The sequence below is a fragment of the Pezoporus wallicus genome, unplaced genomic scaffold, assembly GCF_028554395.1.
Source record: "Pezoporus wallicus isolate ANWC-B61680 ecotype Strahan unplaced genomic scaffold, APGP_CSIRO_Pwel_v1 contig_3952, whole genome shotgun sequence".
NCBI lineage: Eukaryota > Metazoa > Chordata > Aves > Psittaciformes > Psittacidae > Pezoporus > Pezoporus wallicus.
Window position 1 is genome coordinate 1,191,177 of NW_026635034.1, and position 10,287 is coordinate 1,201,463.

The window sequence follows — 10,287 nt, forward strand, 5'->3', positions numbered from 1 at the left end:
AGTGAAACAAGATTGCTCTGGGGACAGAAAACCAGATTTCAAACCCTTCACCTTTAGGTATCTAAAAATGCAGCACAGGTTGTGAACGACTGAAAATTCTTAGCACCTGGCAGCAGTCTGCTGGCCTGTGCTAAAGAGCTGGTGGTCTTAGTCCAAATCTTGGCAGAAAGGAGCTCACATTGTAAATGACATTATCTGGCAAATCTTTGCAGTCATCTGAGCAGAGGGGCCAGGAACTAACTTGGCACAGAGACCCATGCTTTCCCTCGTCGCAAAAATGTTCTCCCTACATAAGGGCTGAGACACACAATGGATCAAGAAAAGTCCCTGCCACTCTTGCTCTACTAGCTTTCCATGAATTAACAAAGAGCTCCATTTTCAAGGACTATCAGGCTTTTGCCTTTTTCTCTTTTTTTTTTTCCAGGTCTAAACTTAGAGTGAAGAGTTTGAGTCCCATCTGGTACAGACTGGTAGGGGCTTTGCAGGCTTCAGTAGAGCTACACTGATTTACACCAGATGATGCCATTAGAGGACTGAACTACCCAACAATAATTACAAAAAATATCTTTGATTATGCATGTGCAACAACTATTTATGTTTACATCGCAGAGATTTGCATGTAGCACAGTGGGGAGTATTTTATCTCTTCAAAACATTGCACCAGCATAAATAATCTACCAACATTCAAATGAGCAAAGAAATACCCGCTTTTTACCACAAGGTGGACCATAAAGGTTTTAATTCACATGTCTTTTTAAAACATATTTGTCAATAATCCTCCAATGCAAAGTTCATTCTAAAGAAAGAAACATAGAAAAGTAAAAATAAAGATATGTTCTTTTGCAGGTGGTTCTATTATAGATTCTTCCAGAGAGCAAGTGAGTCTAGGTGCAACCACACGATCCCACATTAGAGAGAGAAAAGGACAGAGGAACCGGGGGAAAGTAGGACATCAAAACCACCCCATAAAAGGCAGTACCATACCTTATTTGACAGTGTTCAAAGCAAATTGTCAAGGAATACCAACTGGTTCAAATCCAGAGTGAATACTTGAAGCAATTGGATGCAAACCTATCAAAGGCAGAGATGGAGATAATCATGTGGAAAGTGGGAGATGTTCTGTTGAAGTACCAGCCTGGAACAGCACAACAGAAATTAGCATTGGGGGAATTACACTGACATTTAAGCTTTCAAAATGGAAAATGCTTTAAATATGCGGTGATACATTGTACTTTTAACTCACAAGGGGAAAGGGAGATGAAAGCACAAGTAATATTCCTTTGATGTCAGAACTACATACAGAGTCTCCTGCTTGACTTCCATTGGATCGGGGTGTTGTTTATTTTTCTTTTCTATCTGCTAATTGTGCTTTGGTGGTGCTTTGAAGGCATTAAATTTCTCAAATTGAGACACATTGCCCTGGCATTATAAGTTTAATGCCCAGAAAAGAACTGGAAGATGCACAGACATCATTTTCATGGTCTGGCTCCCTCCACTCACCTTCACATCTTCCCTCAAATGACTCAGAGCTGGTGATAGTTACAGAGATCTGGTGTAGCAGCATAGTCATGATTGCATGGATAATTCATCTCAACAGAGATCCTTGGATGAATTCACTGAACCCCAATACAAAACACCCCTGGAAGCCATTGTGAGACTGCTGCATGTCTTTTGTACCCAAAAGAGCTTGCTGTCTTTGAGAGGAACCTCCACTTTTGCCAAGGGAGTTGAGGCAACAGCAGGGAGCTTAATCAGAACATGAGGAGGAAGTAGCGACTCAAAGACTTGACAGCTCTGTGCTCTTGGTGGCTTCTTTTGCTGAACCCTGGAATTAAAACTGGATATTTTCCTCCATTTATACCCAACAGAAGTAGATTTTGCCCCACATGGGAAACCGTGCAGCACTGAACTCACCTGGGTGGTTTGGCAAGGGTTCCAGTCTGTTGTCCTATGCAAATCACGTTGCCTCAGTTTCCCTAACAATGGAATGAGGGTGTGATAATGATAATCTGCCTCTTGGGAGCACTCTGAACAGTAATTTGTGTTTTTATTATCTCTTCCAAGATGAAATGTGTCACATAAATGGTCAGGGTTATTAAACTGAACTTAATTGGCAAGGGCTTGAGAAAAATTTCTATCATAAAAAGATCTCTTTGAACAAGTGAAGGAGCTGGAGGACTTGATCCTGGCACAAAGGTGCCCTTTTGTGTGACAAACAATGCAAGTTCAGGAAGTGGGGAAGGAGAGACACCCCCCCGACTTACCAGGTCCTTTAATGGGAACCTAAGATGAGAAGTCACATAAGTTATATGCGCAGGGTCAGTAAGAGGCAGAAATCCAGTTCCATTTCTGAAGACAACAGGGTGAAAGCGAGCTTCTCTAGAAATCCTGCCTGCTCAAAGCAATGGAAGAACAGTGAAAACCAGCTCCAGGTTCAGGCAGAGGAATTTAACCAGGGAGCACAGGCTTAGTTGGGAGATTTCAAACACCAGCCAGTTGGGATAACTGCAATTCTGTATCTGTGGATTTGTTTTCCTCTCAAAGCAGCTATCTCTATTTTGATGGCTGTTGGAGGGGTGTGGAGGGGGGGAAATAAGCTACTGTCTTTAAACCCCAGACTTTAATCCTAGCAAAGGAGCCAAGCCTCCAGGCACACTGCTCACCAGAATTTCAGCACAAGAGGAATCTGTCACGTTATCACTACAAAATGGGGCCAAATTTTCAAAGATGTCTCTGCAATGAGGCTCAGAAACGCGGGACTAAGCCATCAGGGGATTTGTATTCACAGTTTGGGTTTCCAACACGACAATGAGAAGTTTAACTCCAAAGACAACTGTGTTGCACGAGTGCATGGAAAAAAAACACAAAGTGAGAAAAGCCTCTTTTCATTTTCCAGGACAAGCATGGGTAAACTAAAGTGACAACTGCACTCTCAGTTTGCATGCAGGCTTCCTTTGATTTTTCATGAGAGCTTGGACACCCAGAAGCTGTGTTCATAGGAGCTAATCAGGAAACAAAAGAAGTTTTAAAAACTTCTCTTTTGAAATCAGTGGATGTTTAGCACCGAAGTCGCCCAATGGGTATTAATTTCATACTCCTGAAATTCATTCCGTTTAAGATTGTAAAGCTGTCTCTGGATCCTTTGGGGGAATATAGATGTCCAAGATATCAGGGAGTGTAGTGATAGAATGGGGGGTAATGGTCTCAAAATGAAAGAGGGTAGATTTAGATCAGATATTAGGCAGAAGCTCTTCCCTGTGAGGATGCTGAGGCGCTGGCACAGGGTGCCCAGAGAAGCTGTGGCTGCCCCATCCCTGGCAGTGTTCAAGGCCAGGTTGGACACAGGGGCTTGGGGCAAGCTGCTCTAGTGGAAGGTGTCCCTGCTCACAGCAGGGGGTTGGAAGTAGGTGATCGTTAAGGTCTCTTCCAACCTATGATTCTGTGTTTCAATGATTCCACGTGATTGTATGATTCCATGATTCTATGATTCTATGAAGATTAATCTGTTCTAAGTCCAGTCCTCTGTGTTAGCAGAGTGAGCATAGGTAGAGCCGGGTCACTGCTTGCTTGCTGTGTGAGTGGAAGTGGCTGAGAGACTCTGCAGTGTAGAGATCTGAACAGACTTGGACAGTTTTGGTGTGATTATAGACTTCTCCTCCTTAGTAGCACCAGCTTTTGCAGGCAGCCAGATATATTGAGTGTGCATCTGAATCTGGTGTTTATTTTTCACTTGGTTTTACTCTCCATGATTTAACCAGCTGGGTAAGCAATGTTTCTCTTTCCAATTTTATTGCTAACAGGTTGTGCCATGGTTCCCTTTCTTCTACAGTTCATGCATTTTTAAATCAGTATCTGCTTTAATAATATTTACAGCTAATATGTCCCTTCCCCGAACAACATTCACCGTACATACAGCATTCTTTCAAGTGTCAAGGATATGGTGTCAGTGGTTTTCATCTTTTCTCCCTATCTGAAAAAGGAGACTGGGATGGTCTTGTGCCATACTATTCAGGTCATTCATTTAAGTCTACTTCCTTAGCTGCCATGCTAGTGCAGTCCCAAAGCAGAGTGTGTAACCATACAGTGGATGCTGGGCGAGATGCTCTTCTGGGGTACAATGACATTGCTGTGCAGTCTAACATAGTTTAAGGTAAATTAATGAGGCTTGTCTCTGATTTCTATGAGCCCAGTATGGGTACACAGTTATTTGTGCGTTTATAGGTATTTCATATTTGCTCGCATAGGAATTCATTACATCTATTTTCACACATTGTGATAAAATACAATTAAAACAGTTGTAAATTTATCAATTTGGATTATTTTCTCTTTTTTTCTCCTCCTGTCTTCCCTTTACTAGATGACTAACAAATTAATGCTTAGGGAATGTGGTTATGATGCAGAGAAAGCTCAGACCTCCTATTTATCTTCCTATTTCACTCTGTGAATATCTTCACTGTGGGTCAATGTTATCCTTATTGGTTTTGACCAGAAGGTCATACATAGATTTGAGAAGTCTTAGTTTAACTGAAATAGATGTAATTTATTTTTAAACATTCACATTTTCCCGTGGAAGCAATACATGCACATATGGGATGCAAGCTAAAAAGTCTCGGGGTCTCCTCTACCAGAAGAGTTTGTTAGGGATCTGGTTTGGACAAGCTGACTACTACCTCTTCCTTCTCTCAAGTATCTGCAAGTAAGCAGTGCCTGAGGTGAGAGGAGGAGCAGCCAGTGCTCCTCAGCCAGGGTGAACTGACCCTTTCACCAATACGCAGTCACTATTTGCGTCCCATGTCATCTCTTCTAACACACAATTTTATACTGTATTTTTTGAAGCCTTGGTTTTTTTCATTGAGGAGCTGTAATCACTTGCTTTATTTTTCACACCTCTAAGCTCAGTAATAAACACATACCATCACTTTCTTTCCCCAAATCTTTTACTTTTCAGATCCCCATTATGCTATGCTATGAGGATATGGTGTCCAGATATACCACATCCTCCAGATACGCTATAATAAACTAGTGTTGCTATTGGGATGGTTAAAAGCCAATAAAATATTTCTGGAGTAAAATAATCTTTAATGTATAGGTGCTCATGAAGAGGAATGGTCAACCTTTGCAGAGACTCTTACTCATACCTATGGGTGGAGAAACTCAAAACACCAGCCCAAATCTGAATTTACTCATCAGGACTACTCTGAGCAAAGGAAGATGGGGTTGAAGAAACCAGTTACTACAAATATCTATTCCTTTTCAGACATCTGTGTCAGCCAAGTTCTCACTCTCCTGCTTTGTCACCCACCTCAGGCTGTTGCTTTGGTGATGCCTGACACAACACAACCAAACAATACCAAATGTGGCCACCCTGAAGGTTTGCTCATATCCTTGAAGGTGTTTGGGCGTCTGATCACTGCGATGTGGCTCTACACCATCGAGCTGAGTGACACTGCAGTGCCTGAAGCCAGGGGCTCACCTGGCTCTGCAGGACTCCCCCAGAACAGGGGGCACCAGGTGGTGCAAAGCCACTGTAGTGCATCCGGTGCCATCTGCCCTCCTGGCCATCAGCACGGAGGCTCTTGGATGTGCCAGGAAGTCCTGGCTGCCAGAGCAATCCCTCAGTGCTGCTGACAGCTTGTATGAGGGACAGGACTGTGTCCAGATGGCCCCAGATTTCGAGGAAATGCACTGAGAGATCAGAACTGAGCTCACCCCTCCCATGTCAGCGCTGAGAGTTCTTTCTTCTCCTATATCCCCCCTATCCTCCTCTCGTCGCCTGCCATCCCTGACAGTGTCATCACTGACAATGCCACCCCATCACCACGCAGGTTGGCAACCATCCCCGGCTCCCCCCAACCTGCACCGCCTGTCACCTTCCCTTCACCACCCTTCTGAGGTCCAGCCTAGTCTGCTGTGTGCCCCTTTCTCCTCCTTTCTGTGTCTCCTTCCTCTCCACAGCCTCCCATCTGTCACCCAACCCAAAAACCAAGTGATAAATCACTTTTCTCAGCATCCTGTGCTTCTCTTCCAGTCATCCTTTACACTCCTTTTTTCCATCATACAGCAAGGTCATACTTCTTAACCTCACCTTCCAGATGCCCATATGCTTCCTATATATATATATATATATATATATGTATATATATATGTAATTCTTCCTATATCTCAGTTCCTTTCTCCCCAGTGATGCCAGATTGAATCATCTGGTTAGCCACATCTTATGCAGCTGCCTTTTTTCCATCCGTTTTCCCTATCCTCCTTTCATGGCACTCCTTCAGCAGAAGAGCGGCCAAATAGTCCCACTTCCCTGTCACTTAAGAAACGTTCCTGAAGTGGAAACCTTAACAGAAATTGTTGAGATCATGACAAATAGGTCAAATGTAGCAGACAATCTGTTCATAAGTTGTGGTTTACTTTAAAAAGGCCACTGGATGCAAAGTATGTGACAATAGTGTAAGGTGGTGGGGATGCTCCCTTTCCTTCATTGCTTTACCCTGCAAATACTCTTGGCTTCAAGGAGCACTTGCAGGGAAGTGGATGGACACCACTATTTAACAAGGCACATGTGAACATGCAAAAAAACCAGCCCACCCAAGCAAAAAAAAAGCCCCAAACAAACCAACTTCCCTATTTACTAAGATTTGCTTTCACTGGGGATAGATTTACTGGTAGAACTAAAGAGTCCCTCTTCCCTCACTAGCAAACAAACCATGGATTCCCAAGAGAAGAAACACAACCCCATCTCTATAGTGGTGCTATTCAATCCCATTTGTGCAGAAAACCTGCTCTGTGCTGCAAAACCAGCCCTCCTTGCTAATTAATCTCTGTGCTCTGGAAAATATGTTTCTTACTGACTCTTCTTATGGCTGCCCGAGGCACACCATAAGCTTTTGCTTTTCATCTCCCCCCCCATCTCCCCAGTGTTCTTGTCATCAGTGACCACTGATAATCACATCAGGTAACGTCTTGATCCTTATCCTGAAGTTTTGAATAGGCCAGTTTTAGTTAATTCCTTTTTTAACTCTCATCACTGTATATTAGTGGTACCATGCACTGGGTGTGCCTGTCACTAAGAGAAGACAGGCTGTATTTCTTCTGTGCTATGAAATAATGACTAACTGGAGCTCTGAACCCTGATCAGCAAAACCGCTTTAAGTACTTGCAAGTACTTAAAGTACCGTTTGCCATGTTCAAAAGTTACTGCTGGAGAGGGAGAAACTACCCTAACACAGCAGCTGGGGCCAAAACCCGTTTTCTTAAGTGCTGGTTCTGCTGCAAAATCTGCTCTGCAAATGCAGAGAGGGGTCATGGAATGTTTCTAAATGCTTAGAAGTAAAAGTCACCCCTGTTTCCCAGATTTGATTTCCAGAGAAGTACATAAACTCCTTTCTCTGTGTATTGAAATACAACTGTGTGTCTGCACACAGGCACATGCACCTGCAAGGAGACACATTCAGATTGTGAAGGTTTAAAAGCCAGAGATGATGATTTCTTACCAGGCTTTAAGGGTCCAGAGCAACACAAAAATGCCAGAATCAATCAAACTACTTCTGATGAAAATCGAAAAATGCTAGAGATAAGAGAGACCCGTGGAAATGTTAATACTGTAATATCTAAGCCAACTCTTCTTTACGCTATATAAGCTGATGGTCGCCTTCCGCAGTCCTCTGGTTTTTCCTGTGGCAAAGGAAAAGTTTAAAAGAGTTGAAATTGAGACTGACAGGCTAAGCAAAAACTAAAATGTTCCTTGTAGCACATTACATGGTGCGTGTGAGCATCGTGCCAGGCCAGTGACCCTGAGAGAGGCTCATTCTGCTCCTTCACGTTCCTCCAAGCAGTAGTTTTCAGCTTTTGGCCAGGAGAGACCTTATGGTCCATGAGGCAACCTCCAAGTGACCGGGAGAGGTAACATCAGCTGGCAGGTCTGCAGTCAGTGACAAAAACAGAAGGGGCTGGAAAAGTGAAATGGATTGCAAAATCCTGCTTTATGGGAAGAAACTAATTTAACTCTTTACTCCTAGCTCCAGTGCTGAGCCAGACCAGGATGAAGCTATCGGACAGGCTGCTAAAAACATACCCAGAGATGTAATTCTTCTGATGATGTAAAAACACCCAGAGTGCAACCTAAGCTTTATAGATCAGAAATTCAACTGGCAAATCTACCTTTCATCCTATCAGTTTTAAATGCAATCCAGATGTCACAGTCAATAATGTGTCACCTCTGTTTTGTGGGGCACTTAGGTAAAGACCAGTTGGTGGGTTGGAGTGGCTGCTTGGATCCCATCCTCACTGGGAGCCTCTGGAAGTTGAAGCCACTTGTGTGCATCTGGAGCAAAGAGAAACCAGTTCTGCAAACGCACCAGTGGATTCTCCTGCACTCCCTCCTCCTGGTCAGCAATGGAGTTAATGTGTAAGAGCAGAGCTGATTTCCTCTGCCACAGGCTGGTTGGTGTAGCAATCCCTGATGATACCCAAGACCATGATGGACCAGAGAGTGTTATGCAGCTTTGATCTGCAAGGAGCATAACAGGATAGACAAGAAAGGGGATAATCTCTCACCTTGCCTCCAACTTCCTCTTCTTTCCTTTTGGATACATCTGTAAAAAGCGAAAGGTGTTTTATGCATATAAGTAGATGCTTGGCTGGCGTGAACCATCACAGGATTTTTGAGAAACATATGATAATCTTCAGGACCTCACCATCAAACTCTTTGTAAAGTGTTCAAGCCAATGCCTCATGCAAATCTTCTTTCTAATTTAACCCAGACTAGTTGAGACTAGGCTGTATTTAGATCAGTGAAAATCTGGTTGAAGAGCCATCATCAAAGGCAAGCAAGAAGAGGAGCAAATTACCAAATTACTGAACTTGGTGCAGGTGTTCCCTGGAGAAGAGCTGAGCTCTTTGTGAGCTTCCTTTTAAAGGCTTATTTTGTGCAGGGGAAGGCTCTCACCTCCCCTACTACCAGTTCTGTCCCAGATTAATCGTCTCTTTCCATAGCAACACCTGACCCTTTCCTCCCCTTGCTGTGATTATACATACATATATACATATATATACATATAGATATATTCCATGTCTAGAGAAGGAATGGACAGCTGACAATTTTCTGTAGTATCAGCACAATTTAATGAAAGGAAGACTTAAAAAAAAGATAGAGAGCAGGAATGCTGCTGCTAAAAAAAGAAATATAGGGAGTCACAGGATCTGCAACCGTGTCAACAGCACAGCAAGCTGTTATCAGTAGCTTCAGACAGGATCCTGCTTCCAGAAGAGACTATAATACAACAAGTATTGAACAAGCGTGGGTGCCAGCACTCTGGAAATGGGCCACTGCTGGGGCAGCTGCAAGGAGCTTAGAAAAGGCAGTTGCCCACCGGGATGCAATAGTCCTCTCTTAGGGAGTGCAAGGAAGTTGGTCTGCAAGTGCCTGGCTAAAATCCCAGCTATACTTGCACCATCTCTGGTCACTGGTTTTCAAAAGAAAAGCACATACTTTGTGTTAGAAGCAGAAACATCTTTCACGGCGCTCTTCAGCCTGCTGTGTGTGAGATGGGTTGGGTAGAGGTCAGCTGCTTGCAAGGAGGAAAGTACTCATAAAAGCAAAAGAGCTGCACCTGAGAAACACAGCAGCTGGGAATGGTGTCAATAAGAGATGGAGAAGGATTCCTTCCAGAGCAGGCTGCAAAAAGAATACTGTATTTACAGGAAAAATAAGTTAGCACAAACAACTGAAGAGCTCAGTTTGCCAAACCTGTGCACAAAACCAGCCTGTAATGTAGTCAGGAAAGGGGGAAATGTAATCAGGTTCAGGAACACACCAGGAAACCTTTCAGAGTCCACACAAAGCTGCTAATAAAAATCCCATGAACCAAAGGATTCTGGGCAACCTGATCTAGTTGAAGATGTCCCTGCTCATTGCAGTGGGTTGGAACTAAATGAGCTTTGAAGGTCCCTTCCAACCCAAATGATTCTATGATTCTATGAGCTCTTTATAAAACAAAAAAGCACATGGGAGTGCACCCAGCACTGAGCAACAGACTACTGCAGGTGATGGGCAATACTGAGATGTTCTTAATGTAGGAACAAGTCCTGCCTGCCTGGTCCAGCACATGTAAAGGGTAGGGAAGCATTTGGAGGAGGTGAATCTTACAGGACAAGCAGATCCCTTATTAATAAACAAACTAGACTTTTAGCACTCGTAGAGCTGCTGGATTAAAAAACAATAGCTTGTACAGGAGGACATCATGTATTTAAGAAATCCAGCATAGAGTGGATCCACAGACTAAAGAT

At 43.4% G+C, this 10,287-nt stretch overlaps 1 long non-coding RNA gene across 1 annotated transcript; it reads right to left on the reverse strand.

Annotated features, from left to right (window-relative positions):
* Positions 1-722: 722 nt before the first annotated feature.
* On the reverse strand, positions 723-8,230 carry LOC130603256 (uncharacterized). Its single transcript, XR_008973116.1, has 2 exons — positions 8,161-8,230; positions 723-1,135 (listed from the first exon to the last, which is right to left on the reverse strand). It is a non-coding gene; the product is annotated as an uncharacterized LOC130603256 (long non-coding RNA).
* Between the last annotated feature and the right edge of the window lie 2,057 nt (positions 8,231-10,287).